Source organism: Canis aureus, chromosome 19 (genome assembly GCF_053574225.1).
Source record: "Canis aureus isolate CA01 chromosome 19, VMU_Caureus_v.1.0, whole genome shotgun sequence".
NCBI lineage: Eukaryota > Metazoa > Chordata > Mammalia > Carnivora > Canidae > Canis > Canis aureus.
Window position 1 is genome coordinate 32,257,894 of NC_135629.1, and position 26,612 is coordinate 32,284,505.

General features: G+C 43.6%; 1 protein-coding gene across 2 annotated transcripts in view; it reads right to left on the reverse strand.

Annotated features, from left to right (window-relative positions):
* The window catches only part of LOC144289824 (uncharacterized), a 163,372-nt gene that overhangs the window by 124,182 nt on the left and 12,578 nt on the right, over positions 1 to 26,612 (reverse strand). Inside the window, exon 1 of one of the 2 annotated variants that reach the window (XR_013357799.1) lies at positions 8,372 to 8,868. The exons of the other annotated variant lie outside the window; for it this stretch is intronic. The gene's annotated coding sequence lies outside the window, so the exon portion shown is untranslated. Of the gene's footprint in view, positions 1 to 8,371; positions 8,869 to 26,612 lie in introns of those variants that run through there. 2 annotated transcript variants of the gene reach the window in all.

Genomic DNA, 26,612 nt, shown 5'->3' on the forward strand with positions numbered 1-26,612 from the left:
ATATCCCAACCTCTGCGTTTTACGTAGCAACCTACCTACCACCCCGCCTCTCAGTTTCTAACATCCTCATCTCTCTCTTCCATTTCCCCCCTGACACCTGCTCACAGGGCACAGACTGGGCCCTCAAAACCTCTCCATGGCTATAAGCCTGGATTCCAGCCTCAGTCTGACTATAAACCCTTCTCCTTCCTGATATTTTCTTTGACTATTGCCTCTAAGACTCTTCACTGAGTACTCCTAAGGACCTCTGGCTATGTGAGCAGAAGGATGACCTAAGAACGTCATCCAGCCATTTTAGCACAAATGATCTTGCTGCCATTCCCTGACAAGGCACTTAACACACTGGGTATATGGTGGGCAGCCATCCATTCTCAATGGACCTTTACTGAGCATCTACTAAGTGCCAGGCACAGTGATGGACCAGACAGGCAGAATCAATGGAGCTCAGACCTTGTAATCTGTGCGTGGCCAACTATCTGAATCTATTATCCAGAGGTCACATCATAAGAAACAGTTCTTGTTGTTGATAGTTAAATATACTTGCTTTCTGCTCAATTCTCCCTAGGCTCCAGAAAGAGGAAAACCATGATCTGTCCTGTTGACTCTGATTTGTTTGATTTCTTTCTATTAAGAACTGCTGGGGTAAACTGTCTGAGAAATATCGTTGCAGGCACCATCTACGTTAGGTAGGTCCTTCTTTACTTGTTTATATCAATTTTCCATACTTCATACTTTGTACATAACTCCCTGAATCCCGATGGACTTATAGGGCTTACCCCAACATTAGAGATGGGGGTCCAGGGAAGCCAGGCTAAACAGGAAAACCCAGCATTAGCACATGATCTGGAGAACGGGTAATATTAAGGCACTAAATAATTATTCCAAAGTAAAAGAAAAAGTAGTTCATTTTTATGTCATTCTTTAGAAGAGGATCAGTGGAAGAAATGGGTCTGAATATATGTATGAGCTCCCTTATCAGGATAGTGTAACAGTCAGAGTGGCCTATTAAAGATTTTGATCAAGCCAAGCATGTGTCTAGTCAAACCCTACAACCTTCTCCTATCTCCAGGATTAAGTCCCACTCTTGAGCAGGACCTACTAGGCTCTATGTGATCTAGCCCTTGCCTGCCTCCTTCTTACTCACTAGACATCCCCACTAATGGTAGCCTTCTGGTCTCTCTCACAGGATCAAGTTCATTTTTGTCTTCATACACTCTGAATTTGTTTTTTCCCTGCTTGGAAATCCTTTTCCCCAGATCCTTCTATTTCTGGTTCCTTCCAGAAATAGGTCTCATCACCCAACGTAGTTGCTCCTTGCCTCTGATTCCCCGTTGTGTCATCTAGTGTCTTCCAATGCTTGGCATGTACCACATTGAAATTACCTTTTGACTTACTTATTTCAATTAATTTATTACCTTCATTCTACCCCCACTTAAATTATAAGCCCTTTGGGAGCAGAGATCTGGCTTATCTTGGTCATTACTGAATAATAAGAGCCTAAAATGATCTCTGGGACATAGCTGACACTCAGTACGTATTTTTGGAATAAGTGAGTTTGGAAAAGATGAGTAAGTTTTCCAACAAAAAGCCTTCCCATGCCACAGCATTTAATCCATACATATATGTAGTTTATGGAGTAATTAATCAAAAACTTTGCTTATCATGCACTACCAATGGCAGGCCAATATGGAACGCTCACAACACTAATGAACATTAGTCTTCCTAGGCAACATCCAGACACTTTTTTGGCTCAAGTGATTCTGAGGTACAATTAGGTGGGGTGAATACCACCAGCTACCCTATGGTCTCCAATCACAAATGAATATAGTACTGGGGGAGTCCCCTGGAGGGCAGAAGCTGGCGGGGCCCCTCTTCTTTGGGCTGCACACAGATCATTAGGTGACTGTTTTCTACAGAGAACAACGTAATTTGCCCAGGGATGGTGGTGAAGGAACAATGAAGAACAATTCCACTGTTAAGAAGCTAAAGAATTGTTGATGTTGCCAGAAAGGAAACAGTGTTTTTTCATAGTGGTCCAGAGTTTGAAATACCCAGTCTTCAGCCAAATGTTCAGGCAGATCATGATTTTTATGGGGTTAGTTGTGCAACCCCGGAGGGAAAAGCACCATATGAAGACCCACGTATGCATTTCAATGATGTGCGCAAGGCACAACACACATGAACCTTGGATGAGCTAAGTTTTTATTTGTCTGTTACATGTGGCTGCAGACACCAAAGCCTGCCTCTCAAATCCACTCTACATTTTACATTTTTTTCTACTAGCTAATGTAAACATACCTTAAGGGATCATAAATGCTTGGATTAACATCAGCCAAGATATCTTGAGCACATATAAATTCAAATGGCTGTGTTGATTACATTTCCACTCAGATAGTCAGAGACCTGACACATTAAAGGAGACAAGGATTTAGAAAAGAAAGAAAGAAAGAAAAAAAAAAACCTGCCCCTAGGATTTGTTATAATGTCTGAAAAATAGTACCTAGATTTTGAAAAAATTTACTAGCATTGGACTTACTATGTGCCAGGCAATTTAGATGCATGATCTTGTTTAATCTTCACAGTGACCCCAGGAAGTGTTTTATCAGTAAGGATATAGTCAAGGCACAGATTCTGCCCAAGATCACACAGCTGGTGATACTTATGCAGACACCAGACCAGGCAGTCTGAACAAAGAGCTGATACTTTTAGTGACTCTACCCTACTGCCTCCTCAAATCTCAGACCATCTTTTGTCACCTGCAGGTTCACAAACACCTGTATACTCTGTATCTCAGAGTATCACTAGTGACTGCTTCCTATAGCCAAAGCAACACCATTGTTATTATTCTTTGCAAAAATCAGCAGATGCAAGCTTAGCCTCATGATAATGTAATTCTTGTCTTTAGACAGGAAGGTGGCAGGCCAGCCCAAGGGAAATGTGCACTTCTCCATTCATTTACTCACCCAATGCCTAATATGTACAAAATACTAAATGCCAACAATGTCATGGTGAAGAAGCAAGTTTACATTCTAACATCTAATATGTGCCAATCCAATGATAAATTAATGTATTAAAACTGTGATAAATGGGATAAAGGGAAAGCTATGGCACAAGGGGCTTCTGAGCCTGCCCGGGAATCTGTAGGTGCCTCCCTGACAGCTGAGACCTGAAAGCAAAAAGAGGTGGTGCTGAGAGTCAGGGTACAAGCACAGGGTACAAGAAAGAGACAACAGCCCAAGGACAGGTCCTCAGGCGGGGCCAGAAGCCCAGCCTGTTCCAAGACTAAAGGAAGGTGGGATGGCCCTAGTGTTAGGGGAGAAATCAAGAGAAGGAGAGGTCAGAGCTGAGAGGGAGATAGACACCCAGCCCGGCTCACTGGTCTCTGCTGCCAACCATTCTCAGCACTTTTCCCTGGTTCATCCTAGGCTTCCAAGCACCCTAGAAGGTAGGCACTATTATGATCATTTTTCTACAGATGAGAAAAATGTTATCCAGAAGGAGTCAGTCAATTTTGCCTGTGGTCACACAGCCGATAAATAGGGGATTTAAACCCAGTCACTTTGGCTTTCCGCCTTCACTATTGACTACTTGGCTCAACTGCCATGGCACAAGGAAATCAAGGAACAGAGATGTCAAACAACTTGCCCAAAGTCACACTATGAGGGAATGGTGGAGCCATTCAAACCTAAGGAGTTCTCTTCTGAAGACTGGGCTACTTCCCACAAGCTGAGGCTGCCCCACAGCTAATTCTAAATGCTGACTAGAGGGACCAGGGGCCCTTCACAAGGGTAGAAGGGCACATACCAACTTTGCTAAGTGAGCAGTGCCTTCACCAGGGCTGAGAAGACATGCTGTTGACATATGGCAGAAGAAAGAATGACTCCTAAGGTCTTTACAGGCTCCACCCACCCTCTGACCCTGGTAGAAATGCTGGAGGAGGATTGGGCCTGAGCAGAACATCCAACTTTTTTCCCTAGACCTCAGCATGTCCCTCTCTGTTCAGGAAGCAGTTCTTACTATCCTTGTTTTTTTAGTAAGAAGAGCAGCATCTCAAATGTCTTCCAATTGGAAATCCATAGAACAGAAAGATTTTTCCAGAGACAATTAAAACAATACGGCTCAACTTGATTTTTCCCCTCCAAATGTACAACCTTTTGCCATGTCTTTTTTCCCTTTGTGGCTGCCAACACTTTGCTTACAGAACAAGGGAACTGGGTCCCTCCTTATAGCCTGATATTTGAGATGGCAGAGATTTCTGCCAACCACATTTGCCAGAGATATTCTATTAGTCTTGGTTGTTTATGGGCTAAGGGAGAGCTCCCTTCATGGGCATCTGGCAAGGTAGAGGAATAAAAAAAATACAGCATGTTGCTTCTGCTGTTGCCTGGCACTCAAAGTCTGCCATGCAGCCTGGCATCATGTCTGGGCAATAAGACTAGCATCTCATCAGCTAAGGGACCAGGAACAAATACTTCTTTCCTATACTATCTCATCCTTCTCTCTCTCTCTCTCTTTTTGTTGGGGGGTGGGGGTGGTGTTAGGGAAGGGCATGTATACCAGTAGACCACCAAATGGGCTTCCAGGCCCATACTCAAATTTCTTCTTTTGTTTCTACAGATAACAAATAAGCCTGTCTACTCCAAGTGGCCTCTGGCCTTTTCTGGCAGGAAGCTTCCTCCAGCTACAGACATCTCAAACACCAGCCCAGGAACCCATGCTAAGCCGAACCTCCTATTTAGCACTTAGCAGAGAAATTCTTGATTTTGCCTCTAGGACTTTGGAGTGTGTCTACTTGCCCTTGGCCTAATGCTATAAAGCTCCATGGTGAGAAGAGCCTGTTGTTTCTCTTGCACTACCAAACCCCTGCCTGGCTAAAAAGATGTGGAGTCTTTCTCCTGCTGCCTGTGAGAACAGTAGCTCCTGCCCCTTCCTCTAATGAGGGCTCTCGTCAGAGACCCCAAAGACTCCATTTCATGCTTCACCTGCCTGCTGAATAGATCATACCCGAAAGTGTTTACACTTTACTGTGGCAGGAGGACTGCTCACCTCAAAAGCTGATCCAGTTGATTTTTCAAAAATTCTTTACCTATTATTTTTTCCTCAGCTACTTCCTCTCAGGTGTGGCCATTTCCTCTCTAGATATAAAAGAATTGAGTAGGGATGAGGGAGAAAGACAGGGATAGTACTTCTCCACATCCTTTTCCCTCCCTCCCAGCCTCAGGAGCCCCTACTGTTCTCACTCAGAAAGTTCCCAAAGGCTGAGCCCATGGGCTCTTACCAGAGTAACGAGGGGAGAATTCCTCCTTTCTATTTGACTCACAGATTATAAAAGTTACAGAAGATGCTCCCTTGGAATTCTGAAACATGTATTCAATTAAACATCAAGCTCTGTCCAAATATAGTCTATCTTCTGGGTCAGGACCTCCCTACTGTCTGGTTATTTGGAGTTCAACCATGTTAGAAATCCATCCAATTAGGTCATCTCACTTCCTCTCTTCACTACTGAAAGAAGGATATTCCACACAACTTAGAAGACATTTTATGCCTCTGTGGAGCTGCTTGATGCTGGACCTAACCAGAGGTTTATTCTGCTACTTAATAGAACAAAATGGCTCAGTCCCTGGAAGCCAGCAGAGTGCAGAAGTATGGCTCTATCAAGTCAGATGCTTCTTGTGCAGAGACCTTCCCATCCTAAGGGACAGACATCACAGTACAGGTTGCAGATAAACAATTATGAGGCTGATTTTGGCCCTTGAACTGCAGAATCACTCTCAAAATGTTAAGTCACCCTCATATATATGCATGTGTTTGTAACTCTTAATTAAAGACAAGGCTAAGTAAAATGAAAAGACAACCTACAGATGGTAGAAAATATTTGCAAGTCATATGTCTGGTATGAGTTTAACAGCCACAATATCTAAAACAAAAAACCCTACAACTCAACAGATAGACAAACCAGTTAAAACATGATCAAAGAAGGAGGAATTGAAGAGATATTTCTCCAAATGGGTAGTAATCACACGAGAAGATGCCCAACATCATAGGTCATTAGGGAAGGCAATTCAAAACCATAACAAGATACTACTTCGCAGCTGCTAGGATGGCTAAACAAAAAGGATGGGCAGTAAGAAGTGTTGACTAGGTTGTGAAGAAATTGGAACATCCCCTTCCCTGCCCGTGCTGCACCACTGCTGGATTGCTGGTGGGAAGGTAAAATGGTGCAACCACCATGGAAAACAGTTTGCCAGTTCCTCAAAAAGCTCAACATAGATTTATCATAACTCACACATTTCATCCCTAGGTTTATATCCAAAAGAACTGAAAGCAGGGACTCAAACAGAGAGTCGTATGCCAGTGCTCACTAAAGCATCATGTATAATAGCTAAAAGGCAGAAACAACCCAAGGGTCCAATAGATGAATGGATAAACAAAATGTGGTATATACATAAAATAGAATATTATTCAGTTGTTAAAAAATGCAGTTCTGATAGACGCTACAGGGATGAACTTTGAAAACATTACACTTAGTAAAATAAGCCAGACACACAAGGACAGATAAAGAATTCCATTTATATGAAATGTTGAGAATAGGTAAATTTATAGAGACAAGGTAGAATAGAGGTTACCAGGGGCTGGAGGGAGGGAAAAATGGGGAGTTACTGCTTAACAGATTAGAATCTCTGCTTAGGGTAATGAAAATGTTTTAGAAAACAGCGGTCATGGTTGTACAACATTGCAAATGGAGCTAATGCCAGCCAACTCTACATTTAAAAGTGGTTAAAATGATAAATTTTATGTTAGGTGTATTTTCCTACAACACAAAATTCATGAGAAAAAAAGTTTTAAGAAAAACAACAAAGCTTAAATAAATATTTTCACAATCAAATTTCTTGTGCAGTTCCTTCAGCTGTATCTCAGAGTCAGAACTCAAAACCAGAACTTCTGAATTTGATTTAAGGCTTAATCCATCACAACATTCAGTGTTTTTAAATTATATGTTTGTTGATTCACTCAAATCATCTTTCTTGTTCTTCAGATACTTACAGAATGCCTAGTCAGTGCTTGGTGGTCGCAAATTGATGGCGAGGTGTAGGTGGAAGAAACAGATTTCAATATGTGGTGCATGTCCTGTTCCTTGTTCAAAGACTAACCCTTGGGATCCCTGGGTGGCGCAGCGGTTTAGCGCCTGCCTTTGGCCCAGGGCGCAATCCTGGAGACCCAGGATCGAATCCCACATTGGGCTCCTGGTGCATGGAGCCTGCTTCTCTCTCAGCCTATGTCTCTGCCTCTCTCTCTCTCTGTCTGTGACTTAAATAAATAATAAATAAAATATTAAAAAAAAAAAAAAACAAACAAAGACTAACCCTTTATGTGTTATCCCAATTAATCTTCCCATTACGAATCGTTATCAGCCCCATTCTGTGGCTGAGGTCACGAAGTTAAGGGAAGCTAGTGGGTAGCAGGCCACAGATTTGGGAGGGGAAGCTACATATGCCAGATTCTAGGCGCTCCGTACTTCGTACTGTTTATTCTCTCCCTCTCTCCACCTGTCTCCCAAGTTCCCTTGGACTTTTGGCTCCCCTCTTTGTTTTTAGGAATGAAGGATGGCTACACAGGGGGAAAAGCAACCCCGTGACAGTGGCTCTAAGTTCTGGTTCAGTCGAGGTTGCCCATGTTCCAGGCAAGAGCGAGGCTCAGGTTGTACAGCGAGTGCTCTGCAGCCAGAGGAGGAGCTACCCCAGGGGTCTGCTGGCAAGTGTGGCAACCCGACGATGCCAGGAGAAGCAGCACAAAATAGAAAATAACAAAAATAAAAATAAGGCAGCTGCTACAGGTGAAGGGAGCGGGCAGTTCCCCGAGGGCAGGATCCAGGCAAGCAGCAGGTGCGCCCCTGCTTTCCACAGGTTACCAGAGGGGACAGCAAACAGCGGGTTCCGCCAGAGACGAGGCTCTATGTGTTTGCTAGGAGCACATTCCAGAGTCTGGAAAGTTCCTTCTGGGCTGGGCAATGGTCAAGGGCTGTAGCGAGGGCCCTGGAGGCCAGGCCCAGTCAATCATAGGCCTACGTCTAGGCAGGTGGACGTAAGGGAGCAGGGGGCAGGACAGGATAAGGAGAGCAGAGGAGATTCATAACAAGACCAGAGGCCAGTTCCTTCTTGGCTTCCTCCCAGCTCTGCCACCCCTCACCTCCCTGCTGTTTCTCCTGAGACGATGTTGAAGAATTCCCGTTCTCCCCTGCAAGCACGCAAGCCTCCTTCCTGCAAGCCTACGAGCTTTATTATCGCTCCATTTGGGGCGTCCGTGCATTTCCAAATCAGCAAGAGAGGACAGGCAACTCAGGAAATGAGGAGTTCTTCCCCTTTCCACTTACCAGCAAATTTTCAGGTCATTATGCAACAGCAAGCTCTGCCTTCATTTACTCCATCACATGAGGTCTTAATGCACTTCAGTCCGCTGCTCATTAATACCACTAAGGAGCATTTGCAGGGCATTTACAAGTGGCCGGCTCCCTCCCTCTCTCTGCTCGCTCCCTGTGGTGCAGTCCAGTTTCTGGGATGAAGCTCAATCAATAAACACGTTCTTTCTGTCTGTTGAGACTTTGTGTCTTTCAGTTAGAAGAGACGGACAAAACATGCTGCTTTATTATATGGAGACAGCAGTCACTTTTGGCTCGATGCAGAGTGGGAAATGCTGATTTTTCATATGTTTGTGAAACAGAAACAACAAAGCATCCACTTGGAAAGCAACAGGCTTTTTCTTAGCCAAGCTACCCACAAACAGGCTTTCAGCAACTCAAGGAAGGCAGAAGAGAACAGGAGCAAGGGCCCTGGGGGACAGCAGCCTGTTCCTCTATCAGGCCTGGGTGTGGTGACCCAACTGGAAGTGGCAGTCCCTGAGAGACAGTCCCCATATCTCCAGGTTATTAAAAGCCTGTGTGACCTCGGGGAGTTACCAAATCCCTATGGGGTGTGGATTCTTTGCCTTTAGGAGGCAAAGTACCTAGATGCATCCACTCTCATCCAGGCGGCTATTCAAGGTCTTTTCACTGGAAACTGAAAATATAAGTCCTCTGGGTCTTCACATTTTTAAATACCATGTGCAGGTCCCCTGGTTTCCCAGAAGACATGGCTTTGGACTCTTTGGAACTAAAATTTTCAACCTAAAGCATGGTGGCAGATGAGGGAATGTCTTATGTTTGCAGTTCACTGCTAACAGTAATATACAGGGAGAGAACAGGGGGGAGGGAGAGAAGGATGAGAGAGAGAGAAGGGAAGAAAAATGGGATAGGATAGGAGGAGGGAAGAAAAATCATGCTCTTCTGAGGCCAGTAAACTTGGATTTTATGGACAACTTGCCAGTGATTAACTCGGTGACACAGGGCAAGACTTAGTTTCTCCTTGTTTGGATAAGAAACCACTTAAAACTAAAACTGATGAGTTTTTATCACAGATAAGTGATATTTAGGTCAAACAAGAAGACGAATATGAAGACATTTTGTCACCAATGGAGCCTAAATAAAATTCAGTCACCTTAACGCCAGCCTCAGGACAACGAACGTTATTACACAACACACATGCTTTCATCCAAAAAGTCTTCAAAAGCAATATACATTTTTACTGAATGACTCTTGAAGAGGTGACGAGGATTTTGCCATACAACGTGGCAAAATTCTTCTGACCGAGATTAACTATCTCTTTTCCAAACATTCCTTTCTTCAAGGTATCTGTTCAGTCACCCCTTCTGTCTTCAAGTGGTTCAGCCCACACTGACCACACCCATACTTTCTCCTTCTCTTTAATCCCATCCTCCAGACTTTTAGGTAATTGCCCTCCACTAGATCACTCCATATGCCCACCTATGTAGGAACGTCTACTTCTCATTCTTTAAGCTTCTTTACCATGACCACTCTACCCATTACCCTAATCTGTCCAACAAAGATCCATTAGCCATGCAGTGTCAACACAGTATTTTTCTCAAAAGCTGGGAGCATGAAAAAATTGCAGGCACATACTGACATACTTCTTAATTGTTCCCTGTTACACCTCCAATAAGGGATTCTTATTTAACAAAATGTGATTACAACTTAGCATGTCTCATATAGCACAAAATCAGTGACATTGCAGTCCAAGTCTGCTCAATCATTTCTTATGAACCTATCATGTGTAAGACTCTATAAGGAGGGTGTAATGGCCATAGAGAGATAAACCTCTACTATGTCACCTACATTAAAGGGGACACTCTGGCCCCTCAAAAACACACACACACACACAAAAACCCCACAAAAAAACAGATCTTGCATTAGGGATTCCCAAGAGACTTGGCCTTACATGTTGCTATGGCCTCAGCATTTCATGTGTATCATTCAGCAGGTGAGGAAATCCGGCTCAGTCAGGTTAGTTACCCACATCCTCACAGTAAGTGGCAGAGTTACTAGTTAAATTTAGATGCCAGATTTCAAAGCCCTTGATGCCTGGGCTTAAGTCACAGCGCCCACTTCTTGTCTCTGTCTCTCTGTGTCCTTCCTCCAGAAAGTGTCCTGATTCTAGTCCTGAATCCACTGCAGGGTGGTCCTTACATATGGATGGATTTGGCTGATGGCATGTGATTTGATGGGTCACCCTGGCCACAGCTTAACTCCTCGTGCCTTGTAAAAGTCCCCCAAAATTATCCTAATTCATCTCTTTCCCTTGGATGAAGCAGGGTCATAAAATACACAGAACTCTTGCCCAACTTCTCACATGGGCATTGCCAGCCAATCATAGCAGGTTCTGCTGCCAAGCCCAGGCGGAGCACTGGAATACTTCTCATCACTGAACTCTAGGGAGCCACTACCGATTATGAGACATGGTAATTGAGAAGAAACCTATAGGCCTGGAAGTCTAACTCCTCAGTGAAAATGCACATAAGTTACCTGGCAAGAAGAACTTATTCTGATATGGTGGATGCCTCCCTTTTTAAAGAAATACCTTCTTTCTCTTGGCTCCTAAAATACAACACTCTACTATTTCTCACTGTGTTTGCTATTCCACCTCGGTTTCCCTCACTGATTCTTCCTCAACAACCTGATCTCTTGGGACACCTGGATGGTTCAGTGATTAAGATCCACCTGGATGGATCAGCTTAGGGCGTGATCCCAGGTCTGGGGAACGAGTCCCACACCGGGCTCCCTGTGAGGAGCCTGCTTCTCCCTCTGTTTATGCTTCTGCCTCTCTCTGTGTCTCTCATGAATAAATAAATAAAATCTTAAAAAAATAAAAATCCTGACCTCTCTGCATTGGTACCTTGGGATCTGTTCTGGTCCTGTTTTACTTCTCTATTTACATACTCCCCCCACATGATTTCACCTAGTCCCATAGCTTAGATACCTATATCAGTGGATACCAAAGCTAGATTTCCCACCCAGATATATCTTTTAATCCCAGACTTCAGAGTCCATAAGCATATTTTAAAGATGTATTTATTTATTAATGAGAGCCATAGACAGGGAGAGAGAGGCAGAGACACAGCAGAGGGAGAAGCAGGCTCCACGCAGGGAGCCCAACGTGGGACTCGATCCTGGGTCTCCAGGATCAGGCCCTGGGCTGAAGGCGGCGCTAAACCACTGAGCCACCCAGGCTGCCCAGAGTCCATAAGCATTTAAATTTAATATGACCAAGGGAAGGCCTCTTCATTTCCTTCCCAGCTTGTTCTTTCTCCATATCAGCGAACAGCACCAGTGTTTTTCCAGTGGTTCAAAGCCAAATCTTCTCTTGCTTTCCCTCACCACAATGTCTAGTCCAGGAACAATTAACATTGACTGTATTCCATGAACTATTCTCAATCCATCTACTTTTCCCTGTCTTCTCAACCATTACTTTTGGTCCAAGTCAGAAACACCTTCCACCTGGTTCCTATAGTAGCATCCTAACTAGCCTCCCAGCTAGAACCCTGTCTTTGGGCCTTTCCACTAGCTGTTCCCTCCGCCTGAAATGTTTCTCCCCCAGGTCTTCATAAGGAGGATCCTTTTTGTCATTCATCTATCAGCGTACATGTTACCTTTTCCGAGGTTCTCCTAACCACTTTACCTAAAGTAGCCATGTGTATTATTAGTTCCCTGGTGCTAATGTAAGAATATTCCATAAAATGGGTGGCTTCAAACAGCAGAAACTTATTCTCTCACAGTTCTGAAGGTCAGAAACCAGATATCAAGATATCAGCAGGACCACACCAGGCAAGTCCAGGCATTCCTGGGTTCATGGCTGCTTTATTCCAGTCTGTGTCTGTGGTCCCACTGCTTCATGTTCTTCTGTATCAAAACTCCCTCTGTCTCTCTCCTATAGGGATACTTGTAACTACATTTAGAGTTCACCTGCATAACCTAAGAAAAGTTTCTTCTCTCAAAATTCTTAAATTACTGCATATTTTGCCATATAAAGTAATATTCACAGGTTCCAAGAATTAGGACTCAGACACATCTTTTTGGATTCCACTGTCAGCTATCCCGCACAAGACATATTACTTGATTTTAACTCTCTATTTAATACTCACTGTTACAGTCTTCATTTCTATTACCAGTTTGTTTAATTCCTGTCTCTCTACCTGACTTTAAGCACCATGAAAGCAAGGACTTTGCCTGCCTTTACTTCCCTGATGTTGAGAACATAGCCAAGCACAGGAGATACTCCAAAATATTTTTGGATGACTAAGGATTAAATCAAACCAATAGTTTTTAAGCTTATCTATTTAGTCCTTTGCTCCATAAAATCCTTGTTCACGTGCAGACACCAAACAGGTAGGTGGAGAGAAGTTGAAAGCTGAGCTCTTGTATCTGAAGCAGGGGTGGGAAGCGGGGAGCTCTGGGACTTATTGTGTTCATTCCTTCTGATGATGTGCACTAGAGATAGGAGGACTGGTATATATATATATATATAAAAAAACACTTTCATATCTTGGCTCAAATAAGTTGCTTAGGAGAACGAGGGCAGAGAGGAGCTTGGAGGACCTGGTCCACTGAATGGACACACTTTGCTGGGTGAGCTGGTGCAGGCAGCAGAGATGAGTTTAAAGTGCCTGGTCCGACAGGGAGCACATGCTCACTGCAGGGGTGCCATATAGGTCAGAGAACTGGAAAGTTCACTTTTACTAGAATTTGACTATGGATACTCAATATTATAGGCCTGTCTTCCCCAAAATATATCCTTTGCACTGAAAATCATGAGGCTGTTGGGGTTTTCTTTGATCCTCAGATGGGGATGGAAGAGGCTGGAGAAAGTAGTGCTTTAAAGTACAGACTTTACAAACAGACCCTGGAACCAATCTAGGATCCCATGACTTCTTGGCCATATGATCTTGGACAGGTTGCTTCACCTCTGCAAACCTCATTTACCCCTTCCGTAACATGGGGATAACAATGCTTACCCCACAGGTGTCGAGGACTGTGAGATAACGAACATTAAGCACTTAGTGCATCGTCAGGACATAGGCAGTGCATGTACAGACATTACACTGAGATAGTTACCGCTTATTAAATATTACTGTTATTTGAGTATTTGGGCTTTCAGGTATGAAGTCCAAGCCATTCTTGAGAAGTCCCTCAATTTCATATCCTGATCCTCTAGCAAAATGACCCTTGAACCAGGCCACAGAAGAATTTGGTCATTCATTTGCTCCATCAGGAAATATCTATTAAAGAGCTATAGTGACTCAGAAACTGTTTTAACTGAAAAGGATAAAGAAGTACATAAGATAAATTTCCTCTTCTCACAGAGTTTGCCTTTTGGTGGTGGAGACAGATGATGAACAAGTAAGCTATGTGAGGAAATCCTAGAAATGTCCTCTCCCTTACTATGCTTATTACTCACCTTTGGTATAATGTATACCTTAGGAGCTTAATCTGAGCCCTGCTCTGCTGTTGCAAGAGTCTGGTGCCAAAATAGCCCACCAACGCTGCAGAGGTGCCCCCTCCCCTCCTCCCTCCCCTCTGCAGGCCCCCCTGAGGGTAACGCAAAGCCCATTCTCATCAGCTTAAGTGACAAAGATGTCCACGATGATACTGTTAGAAGAAATGACCAGTGGTAGAGTCCCTATGAAGTGGTAGGCACAGTATGCTATTTTATGCAGATAACCTTATTTAAATCCTCACAGGAACCTATGAGCTAAAGTTCCATTTGACAAATGAAGGAAATGAAAATCAGTCTATGAAACTTGTACCAAGATGCTGCTTCTAAGTGCCCCAGCTAGGATTTGACTTGATTCCAGAGCTCCTGGCTTTAGTCCCTTGCTCTGCTCTGTTTCATGGGTTCCTGGGAAGATTTCAATGAGCCTAATGGGAAGCTTTGAGATGAGTGTGCAAGAAAAGCTGTGGGGTGTATGGCTGACTGTTGCCCTCGGGACAGGACTCCATGCCCTAGGTGTGGTACTGCTGGACCCAGGCCGAATGCCTGTTGTCTTTCTTGCATGAGGAGGATCACCTGTGCTTCCTCAGGATTCTCTGTGAGAATAAGAATTTGCTCCCTGCCCTCAAGGCTATATAGCATCAAAGAAGAGAGAAAAAATGGCCCCATGACTTATGGTTGAGAGACCTTGGGCAAGTCATTTAGCTTCTCTGTCTCACACGTCTTACCTGTAAAAGGACACTCAACATAAAACCTACCTCACAGGCAGGATTAGTGGAAGTAAGGCAAAAAAGCATTGGACACAATGCCTAACACGTAAAAAGAATCAAAATGCTAAGGATGAAGGAAGGATCTCTTTTTATCCTCGTACCACTGCTGCTTAATCCCACTTGCCCCCAGTAAGATGTCCCCGGCCTTCCTGATGGAGTCAAAGTGCCGTCCCATCACACCTGGTCACAATGAGGTGGACTTGTCTTCTTACCCGCTAACCTTCTTCCAGACCCAGCAGTACCAGCCCCGAGCTGACACTCAGAAAATATTTTTACAAGAAGATGTATAAACAAATGAAAACTCTGGAAAATTACAGACAATCCTAGTTCTCAAAGTGGGGACCTGGCATTGGCCTGGGCAGCCCACACTGCTCCATCCCCCTCTTCCTGCCCTCCTCCATCTCTACGCCAGCACCTCACCTGCCATACCCCAGGGCCTGGCATATGCTCTCAGGCCCTCAATCCTCCAAGCGGGGCCTGCAGCGAAAGCAGGAGGGGAGAAACTATAAGCCTTGCTAAGGTTTAAAGATGCGCTCACCTGAAATTGCACAATTCATCCCGCAGGCTCAGCAGGAATGTGGCATTTGGAGAAATTACACCTCTGAGCTTCCAGAATATATTCAAACAGCCAAGAACAGAAGTTGGCCCAACTGGGACACATCCAGAGAGCAGCAAATATGCACAGTGAGCTCGCCAGCAAAGCATTTTCACTTCTCTGGGGAATGTCCAAGAATGTCTACCTATCTGTGGGACCCTTCTCCGTCGTTCTAGGTTCTTACTGAATGGTTTCCAAGCCCAGTGCTGAGAGGGGAAGTGGGGAGGTGCTACATATGTCAATGATTGCCAGGACCTTGGACTATCGTCCTCCCAACTGTTAGTCATTGGGGGTGGGATAGAGGGGATGATCGGAGAACAAGCTCTGGGATTTGTACACTAAGGTTCAAAGCTGGGCTCTGACACTTACTAGCAGTATGACCTTGGCCCAATGTGCCTCAGTTATCCCCTCTATCAAGCAGAGGATAATAATCCCCTTCTTCCAGGGTTAGTTTGAAGATTTAAAAAGTGAACACATCAAAAAAATGAAAAAGTAAACACAAGCATTTAGATGAGTACCTCAAGTGCAGTTGGTGTTCAATGAATATAAGCGTTTCTCATTATTCAGATAAAACTGGCAGGACATTTGGCAGGAGAGGTGATTCTAGGGGGCTTCAATATCAGTCTCATAAAAAGTTCTCTCCCCCTTAATCTGCAACTTTATTTTGTGTGTTAAAGATATTAAAATGATCAACTATTTCATTGTATGATATAAAATAGAGCATATTTTAAAGCCTCAAATGAAGGATGGACATAAGCTTTGAAAAAAATAAACATGTTTAGTTTTATGATAACTTAAAAAAACAAATAATAAATACATTGCTATTACAAACTGAAGCCATAGTGAATTGTAAGCTAAGTAAGTGAGGCTTTCTAGAAGTTTCTACTTCCTCGGTGGTCTCTCCCTGATATCCCCTGCTCTCACAGCACCCCTCACTCCTATCCTAGCATTGGTCATTTTGTAATTTGTCTCCCTGCTTCTCTGCCTCACCCCCTCCCCGATCCTCTGCTCACATGTGTATCTGCCATCTCCTCCACTGGAAGGGAAGCTCCATGAGGGCAGGGACTTTGATAGACTTGTTCTCTGTTGCATTCCCAGTCTCTGATAGTCGAGGAGACAAGGGCAGGTGGCCAAGCAGGACACACAAGGGGAGCCTGAGCAGCATTCATTGGAGAAAAGTCCCAGGGAGAGGAGCAGTAGCAGGTGTGCAGATCCTCACCGTCCATCGCATTCTGGAGCAGCTCACCGAGCTACAGCGAGGTTAGGGGTCAGACCCACTAGACTACTGACCTTCCAGCTGTATGGTCTTTTACATTGCCTAGTTAGGAGAACACCGCCCCTCTCCTAGCCTGATGAGAAGCAAGGAGACAGGTGCACGATAGCATGGTGGATCATCAGGTCCAGCTTAGTGTTCACGGCTGTGGAGCCACGGTCTGCAGGCTGAGCCCCACGCTGTACAGCTGCAGCTCTATACTAAGAAAAGCTTGAGACAGAATTCATCACTTCAGAGTTTTGGGAAGGGGAATAATTGGCCTCTTACCTAGTATAATGGGGTGATGGTGGCAGTGGGGGGTTGGGGTCCCAGACTTGGAACTCACCAGGATTGACTTTTGAAGCCCTAGGCTATGGCCGGCTTCTGCAGAGTACTGAAGGAGGCCAATTCTTTTTCCAGGAGGCCAGCCTGGAGGAATTGTCCTGGACAAGTTAATACTAGCACATAATAGGTACTCAATAAATATGGGTTAAATGAATGCATGAGTGAACGAATGAATGGATTTTGCCTTTTTACTGTGACATGGAATAATCATTAAAAAAAAAAAAAAAAAGAATTGACTTGCAGTGAGTGAGTAGTAGCCAAAGAGAACCTCAGCTCTATCTCTCCACCTTCTCCTCCTCTGTGCATATCATGCTTGTCCTTGCCTGCCTGTCTCCTGCTCTTCTCCTTTCCTAGAAGGAAAGCCACCCAGGTTTGCACATGACAGCCACTCCATGCATGCTGATCATTATTCTTGTTGCTACTGGCGCTCTTTTCATTGGCCAGAGCTCCGTTTAAGGGCCCCCAAGACAATTGCCCTGATTCTCAGAAAAGAAAGAAGCTTTTCTGCATCTGGGCCATCTCCACCACTTTACATAGGAAGAATCACAGAATCCACAAGGTAGAAGTGACGTGTGCAACTAGAGGGAACATCAGAGGAGGAGACTGAGGTCTCTACTTCTGAAGCCTTAATAAAATTAGAGCCTAAGTAGCTGCAGATTATTTTGTTTTAACACACCTTGTCTTGGTCTCTAGATACTATTTCCCTTTTTTCCAGAGATTAATTGCCCCCTCTAGTGGGGCCATGTACATTCCAGTTTACCATAGTCTACTCCACTCCCTATATCCTCTCAGGCTAGCCTGCTTCACTCCTTCATATCACCTAACTGGCCTCCGAGGCATCTGACTTTTCAACCCCCATCTCTATGCCTCCACTTAGAAAATTCAATCAGTATACAGCTGGTCCCCGTAGGCTGCTTCCCAGTTAAAGAGTTGGCTGCCTTCAAAACTCAGGGGAAACTGGCCATTGCCTAGCGCTTAAGGCAATCGATCTGAGTAATCTGTAATCCTGAGTCCCCCAGCATTCTGGTTTTTAAATTGTGTTTAATGTGCAATAATCTTATTTTCTTCAGCAGATTCTAGGTTACTGGGATAGAGACTTACTCTTTCACATCTCTGTAGTCTGCAAGTTATCAGACTTAATAAGGTTTACACTTCTATGTTTTCAGAAATTCCCAGGGAATATGCTAAAAGAAAGATTTCCTAGAATTTGTGATTTGGCTATCCTGGGCAGGGAACAGAAAGGGCATATGGTGATTTTGTCTGATTCTGCCGTGAGTGATCCAAAAATGGAACTTCAAGAGACACAAGGCACTAGGCCTGTAGAAGAGATCCATTAAAGACTCGTAAATGGAGTCATGCCCACCAGAGGGATACAGTTGGGACTATAAGGTCCAACTTGAGTCTGCAGACGTGTTTCATTCTATTCACCCTGTGAATTCCCATAGAATTATGGAAAAACAAAAGGAAACTGGATTGTAAATATTTTTTAAAAAATGAAAATGTCGTAAATCGGATTTGTGCCTTCTCTCACTTAAAAACAAACAAACAAACAAAAAATCAGATCACATAAAGGCTCTAATGCCCTCCTTCCTGGGTACAATCAACTATGCGTATGTGCTACATACACTCCCTCCCAACAACAATTTCCATAAGTTACCACTGTCTCTCCAGGCCCTATGATAATAGCCCTCCCCCCTCTCTCTTGGCCCACACAGACATTTGCTTTTGTGACTCCCATCTTCACAGCACCCTCACGCCTCTTTGGTGATCCCATCATTTTATCAGGGTAGCAGCCGTCTTGTTTAAGATCTGCGTGACAATGTCATCTATTTGTTGGTAAAGGCACATTCTACAGCCTTGCAGCTCAACTGAGAAGGAAGAGAGCAAGTCTAGCACTATGGTGATCTTGAAACATGTGCCCATGTTCAGATGAATGGATGAAAGGGTTTAGAAACCCTGGGATGAGGTTTTTAAAATGGTATCCCAACCTAAAAAATTGGGGGTAGTTGGTAGAGGACTGGGAAGTAGATTAATTCACATCCCTTGTAAGACATCGCAATCAAACTACGAAACTACTGAGTGACGGAAGAAGTCCGATCCAATAGTTGACAACCAGCCACAGCCAAAGCAGAATGGCTGTTAATAAGAAATATTCCTTCCTGGCTGGGAGTGGAGGCAGAGGGGCGGGTGGGGGGAGGGTTCCTGCAAAAACCCTGGTGGTCAACTGTAAGTAAATGAAATATCACTGGTGGGAGAGCTCAAACAATTCTACACTGATTCATTAGGATTGTTCAGAAACTATTTGATTGCATAAATCTCGGACATCATAGTATTTGTGAGCTACAATAAGGCCCCAGGGCCCATCTGACACAACTTGCACATTGTAAAATCTGAGGCTGAGTGAGGAATCTGAGGCTTAGGGAGGAATTGAGGCTTAGGGAGGAATTGAGGCTTAGGGAGGAGAGTTGCCATTTATTTGGACCCATAGTTCTTAGAATAATTTTCAGAGTAAAAATCAAAACCTCGTAGACCAGTATATGTAAGTAACTTGGGGCCTTGTTAAAATACAGATTCTGATTCTGCAGATCTGGGCAGGGCCTGAGATAGTACTTTTCTAGGAAACCCCCAGGTAGCCACCAAGGCTGCTGGTCAAGAGCCACACTTCCCGAAAAAGACACGGGGGATTTAGATCGAATATAACAACTTGAAGGTAATCTCAAAACTAACTCCTGTGGGTCAAGAGAAGCAAGTCTCAGGAAACCTAGAGAGAACACGGATTCCTAGAATGCTAGAACAAATTTCATCTTGATAATGTTTCAAAAATCTCCCAGCCAAAGATTTCACAAGTCTCCATTCGCCTGCAGATGTTTCCTGTAAATGCATGGACTTTATTTCCCAATGATCCTACTTAGAAAACTTCTCATACACAGGGTGGAGTCCTGAGAGGTAGGGAAGGGGAGAGCAAGGGAAAATAACTTTGCTGTGAGTGCTTTCTTCTCATTCCCTACCATGTGGTCTGGAGACTCCAAACCCAGGGCCCCCATGATGACTTAGGCAAAAAGCAAGGAACTCTCCCTGCTAAATTCAGCCAGAAGTCAAGCAAAGGCCATTTGGGAGAACTTAGCTCCCTGCACCAGAAAACAGAAGTAGAGTGGCTCAGCCATCCAGCAGGGGGATCAGACTATATTCACAGCTTAAACATTTGATCTCAAGTTAGATATCTGGTTCTCAGATTCCATCATCCTGCTCAGCACCAAACTGTAAGAAGTGATAAATCCAGGGCAGGGTTTTTCAGTCAAGGCACTCAGGACATTTGGGGTTGATAATTTTTGGTTGTTAGGGAGAGGGCATTTAGCAGCATCCCTCAGCTCTATCCACTAGATGCCAGTAGCAGAGCCCCTACTGCTGCCAAGTTGTGACAATTAAAAATGTTTTCAGACATGGCCAAATGTCCCCTGGGGGGTAAAATTACCCCTGATTGAGAACTACTGTTCTGTAGTCGAATGCTGGGATTCAAGTCCTAGGTCTCATGTTTATTAGCTGTGAGGACCAGGCCACATTACCTACCTCTCTAACATCAGTTCCCTGATCTCCAAAATGGACATAATAACATTAATATTGTTATTACCTTGTTAGATCATTGGGAGGACTGGATGAATTAATGAATGTATAGCCCTCAGAACAGTGCTTGGAACAGAGTAAGGACTAAAGGAGTGTCTGCTGTACCACCTGCTTAGACCCCCTTCCTGTCATTGTCACGTCACCCAGCCTGATGCTGCCCCATCACTCAAACTGAAAACCTTGTGGGGCCAGTTTCCCAAATTCTACAACTCTTGACATTTAAGCCCCTTACTTCTTTCTCCTTATTATCTGAGAGCTAGAGAAGTGAGCGGCATAAGAAATGCTTTCCCCTCAGGTTCAAAAGAGACAGTGAGAAAGGAAGCGGAGAAGAGTGTGAATTGAATCCCCAAAGAGTCCATATGTGAGAGGTTCTTTTCATGCCTAAGGATTTTATATTCAGTTTCTCCTGGAAAGGTGGGCAGATCAACTCTCCCGAATAAGCTAGAGCCTCATTGGCCCCTTCTAACCCCATCCTTCTCAACCCCTTGTGGTTGGTGGTCTGTGTCTGCCTGTCTGTCTGTCTGTGTCTCTCTCTTAGACAGACAAACACACACACAAAGCAGGAAGAGAAAGAGATTTAGACATTTATTTTGTTTTGGCAAATCTACCACTGATTTAACAAGCCAAAGACTTTTGTTGGCTTTAGAACCCTGAATGGGAAAAGGTACCCTCAGTCATTATTTGTTTTCCATACATTTTTTTAATTCCATATTTAGGATCAGTCAAGGACAGCAAACATTCCTGTTAGTTTGTAGGGCAGGTTTGTATCTACGATACTTTCATGGTGTTAGCACTGGCTGTCTCATTCCTCAACCTAGGAGAAACAACCTCTGTGCTGCTCCGAGGAGCTTGAATTCTGGGCCATTTCACAAACTCACGGTGGGGAGGGGGCATGAGGGGCTGAGCACACCGTGACATCCACCATAGCTCAGTGAAGGGACCCAGGGGTGAGAAATGAGATGGCAAACACCAGCCTGGCAGCATTTCCATCAGAGGAAGAGAGGTAAGGCCTAGGGTATCTCAAGGGAGCCTGGGAATATAACACAATGCCTGCACATATTTTCTAGATTCTAGATGAGCGGAATGAAAAGCAAAAGCAAAAAGTAAAAAAAAAAAAAAAAGGTTTAAGGAGAATAATGACTCAAGAAACAATATCAGCACAATAAACAAGAGATTGCCAAGCTGCAGTTGCAGGTTGAAGGTTAGGCAAATCCTTATACATAACAAACAAGCAATTTAAATGACTCCTGGACAGTCTCGGAGGCATCATTTGAAGCACCACCTTGAATTTATTTTGCAGCAGTTGCCATGCCAACAGTAAGACTATATTCCAAAGGGTAAATGGACACTCCACCCCCAAGCTGCCAACCACGCTGGGTTTCTCACTGCTCCCCAGGCCAGCCGTGCCAGCTTCCATCCTCCCCCAACACTGTCACAAGTTGTCTGGGAGGTGAAGACTTTCCTACCCTTAGGCCCTCCCTCTCCTCTGTGGTCAGAACACTCTGCTCACACCCTTGTAATGCCACATGCTGATGCTCAGGCTGGACCATGAGCCCCGTACCCCAACATGGTTGGCAATGCATTCAGCCCGTCCTTGAGCCTACCCCAGGGTCTGCAATGCAACAGGTGATGTGAACAGTTAGGCTGGCAAATGCCAAAAAGATGCCTCAGAAACTACACCTGCTATACAGTGTGGTGTTTGCATTATGTGGTTGCATTAAAATGTGGTTGCATTAAATGCATAAAACCACATAATGTGGTTGCATTAAAAAAAAAAAAACTATACGTTAAGAACTGAAGAAAATGCCTTACACCAGAGTAGATGCTTAATATTTGTTGAATGGATCAACAAGTGAATGAATAATAAATGAATACAAGTCAAATAAGGTGAGCTTTTACAGTAATTCTCTTTCCTCACAGCTGAAGTTTACCTGTTAAAGACTGGGCATCTGTTCACAGCAGAATTGGTCCCACAAATCAGATTCTAATTCCTGTCATCCACCTGCCAGGTCCAGTTTCAAGCTCTTCACTAACATTCTCTTCCTGCAAGGTTAGTTCTACTTGAAGTAGGGGAAACAGAGGTTCAGGAAGGGAAAGCAAATCTCTGCCACCACCACCAAACTATATTAAGATGGCAAGTGGCGGAGGTGGGCTTTGAATCTGCATATGTGTATTCCCCAGACCCTTTCCCCAGCCCTAGCACAGAGCCTAAGTGCCCGCTCTCCAAAGTCAGGAGACCTAAGCTCTAATCCTAGCCTGCCTCCCACCAGCTCTGTAACCGTGAACTAATACCTTACACTCTACTCTCTCAACTTCCAGTTGTTAGAATGTAAACCAATCACGTCTCTCCTCCTGGTGCTGATGGGGAGAGAGAACGAGACCACGCACCAGAAGCACTCACTCTCAGCCTGGCACACTTGGTGAAGAGGAAAACGAGGATTATTGATGATATCACTAGGACTTGCACAAAATAATGTATTTTCCACTTTGGGAAATGTAGGCTGTAGACCACTTAAGGACGAGAGTTGGCTCATATTTGTATGACTGTAAACACAGGACACAGCCACATGGACACTCAGACAGCAAGTTCTCCTATTTGCAAATGCCCCTTCCTCTCTTTTTCTCTTAAGTAAAAAAGGATAAATGCCATTCTAACTGAATGTGCTTAAACTTTTATATAAATATCAACATGCATGTTTGTTTCTATTTAGTTTATTTATATTATTTTTAATGTCTTAGAATATTTATTTTTCAATCATTGGTGAACAGAAGGATCTTTGTTCTATCTTTAGCCGACCTCGTTTCTGTCTTCCTTTATTGGAGCTTCTGTTTGCAACACAGATGTGTATCAACATTATTTTCTGACTTCTCCCTTAATTACTGGCCTAGTTTGAAAGCAGAAGGCAAAGAAAACATCTTGGTAAATGGACATAGAGAGAAAAAAGAAATAATAAAGGGTGAGGGGCAAGAACCAGAATCCTCCAACTCTCTCTCCGTTCCTGTCAGGTGCACCTGAGGTTTTGGTAAATGCAGGCTCGCCTTGGAAGGTGGGTGAAGGGAAACTTTTCAGACCATCCAGTTCTGGAAACTTCCTCTAATGTATCTCAGATTTCAAGACTCTGACGTCAAATGTTCTTGTACTGATCCATTTGGGAAACAGCAGTGCTCAACGGCCCTTGAAATTTCTCATTTTGGACACAACTCAGAGCAGCCGAGAGCATTCACCACAGCACAAAATTTTGACAGGAGACTCTTAGAGGTTTTGTAACTAAAGATAACTGTACCACTTGGAAGGACCTCCTGTCTGGAAGGACCTCCTGCCTGATTTCTGCGTCATCATCCTACTGCCTTAAGGAACACAGATAGGGAGGAGGAGCAAGTGAACTGTTTGAGGGAAGATTTAGGAGATGAGTATAAAGGGCACAAGAAATGACTGTCTCAGCTTTGCAGCAAATGAAGCCCAACTGGCGTCAGCTGTGACAAAGGTTCAGGTTGTTTGGGAAGTGGGTCCTCTTACTGTAAAAGTGGCAGAGCTGATGAGGACAGCCTTGAGGACTACGAATTTGTCAACAGAATGAAATCCTCAAAGTCAGAGGCCACTTCATAGACCTTTCATCAGACTTGCCCTGTGTCCCACAGGACACTGGGGACATAATCGGTGATCGGTAACCGTGACCAAAAATCTATCCTCTTTGAAGTAGAAGCTTTTCTATATATACATTTTTAAAGGAAATAGAGAGAAGCTATCAGAATCAAGAGTCAGAAAGAATCAGAAAGATCTGTATTCAGATCTCTCTTTCACCTCTTACTAATTGTACAACCTGTCAGGTAAGGCTCTCTTGGTCTTTTGATCTCTAAAATGGGATAACACTGGGACCCACCTTGCAAAGCTCAGTAGGGACTGAACTGTGAATAAAGCACATTGCATGAGAAAGCAGGCAGGCAGGCACAGTCACGCTCCAACAGTACTAACTATTGCTGGTGATAAGGCTAATGAAGTAAGGTGTTAGATTGCTGTGGTCTGCCTGAAGAAATATGTTTCACTGTTTATGAAGTAGAGAATGTGTCCGGTTTTCCATTGTTACTGGAAAATAAGCCACTTGTCTTTCAGAAAGGCAGGTATAGGAGTGCCTAGGTGGCTCAGTTGGTTGTGCATCTGACTCTTAGTTTCGGCTCAGGTCATGATCTCATGGGTTGCGGGATCGAGCCCCACATCAGGCTCCCCACTCAGCAAAGAGTCTGCCTAAACATTCTCTCTCTCTACCTCTACCCCACTCTCTTTCTCCCTCTCAAATAAATACGTCTTTTTTTAAAAAGGTTGTATAAGATTGATATAAGTTTGATACAATAATATCTACACGATTATACAATAAATCTCCTTATCACAGAAGATTATAGTCAGAGGCATGCTGGCAAATGTGCAACTGATTGCCCAAAAATATTTATGTGAATATAAATTTTTAAAATTATTATAAATTTTACTGATACAAAGACTATGTAGCACACAATTTACAAATAAGAAAATCTACAGTATTCTTTATGTTAAATTCAAATTGATTCCAACTGATTGGTATAGAACGATTTTGTTTATTTTTACTGAACCTTTGTCTTTGTAGCCATTCACCTTGATTTAATATGTAGCTCTAGGATACTGGCTGCTGATGCAACACACTTTTAAGCAGACAGTGTATCATTAACATTTTCTCATCACCTTATTGGGTCTAAACAATCAGCATAACAATGAATCCTGGTCTCATTTTGTAGCCTTTACCAGTTTCCTGGTATAAATATTCCCAACATAGCTGCTTTCTAGCTACTCACAGGGTGTCAGTGAATGTGGCATTGGGAAGGGATGCTCAGTGGCATGCCATTAGAGCATTTGACTATACAGATACAATAGATATGATGACCTCAGAAACAGAGAAATAGTATGAAAATGGAATAATGATTAGGAAATGATAGCTGTTGAGTCATTTTAACCTTTGTTTTTAACATAATTTATTTAATTGTAACGTTCGTATTTATTTTTGGTGAGGTTTAACAACTAGCTTATAAAGTTCCTGAAAATTTGGGGTGCCTGAGAGGCTCAGTCAGTTAAGATCTGACTCTTGATTTCAGCTCAAGTCATGATCTCAGGGTTGTGGGGTCAAGCGCCAGGTCAGGCTCTCTGCTCAGTGTGGAGTGTGCTTGAGATTCTCTATCTCTCTCTTTCTCTCTCTCTCTCTCTCTCTCCTCTGGTTCTTTCTTTCTCCCTAAAAAAGATAAACAAGTCTTTTTAAAAAATTCCTGAAAATTGAAGACTCACTTCTGCTTGTGATTGGAACTGGTCACAGCATACCACCTTGAGAGGGAAGAATCTTTCTGACCCACAGCTCCATTGCCTTTATGCCTGAAGCAGCTTTTTAATGAATTGAATCACATTTCAAAATCTCACCTTACATATTTAATTTCCTCCCACTCTTCTCTTATTGTCTAAGAACCTTTCCTACCCTCTTCCTCTGTCCTTTCTCTTTATTTGCTGTCATTTCCTTGGTCAGTGCCTTTGCCACTTCACATTGGGACCACTAAAGGATCCTCTTAACCATTTCCTGCCTCCTGTCCTTTCTTACTCAACATCATTCTATATTCTCCTCCCAAATTTATTTCCTTCACATGATCCCTTAGGCCAGTCTTCTGCTCCAAAGCCTTCCATGGTCCTTTCAAGCCCGAAAGGATAGAATTCAACCTCTAGAAATTCTGGTGATAATTGCAGAGCGATGTGAATGCACTTGGTGCCACAGAACTATTCACTTAAAAACGGTTAAAATGGTAGTACTGGAAGTCCTAGCCTCAGCAATCAGACAACAAAAAGACATTAAAGGCATTCAAATTGGCAAAGAAGAAGTCAAACTCTCCCTCTTCACCGATGACATGATACTCTACATAGAAAACCCAAAAGCCTCAACCCCAAGATTGCTAGAACTCATACAGCAGTTTGGTAGCGTGGCAGGATACCAAATCAATGCCCAGAAATCAATGGCATTTCTATACACTAACAATGAAACTGAAGAAAGAGAAATTAAGGAGTCAATCCCATTTACAATTGCACCCAAAAGCATAAGATACCTAGGAATAAACCTAACCAAAGAGGTAAAGGATCTATACCCTAAAAACTA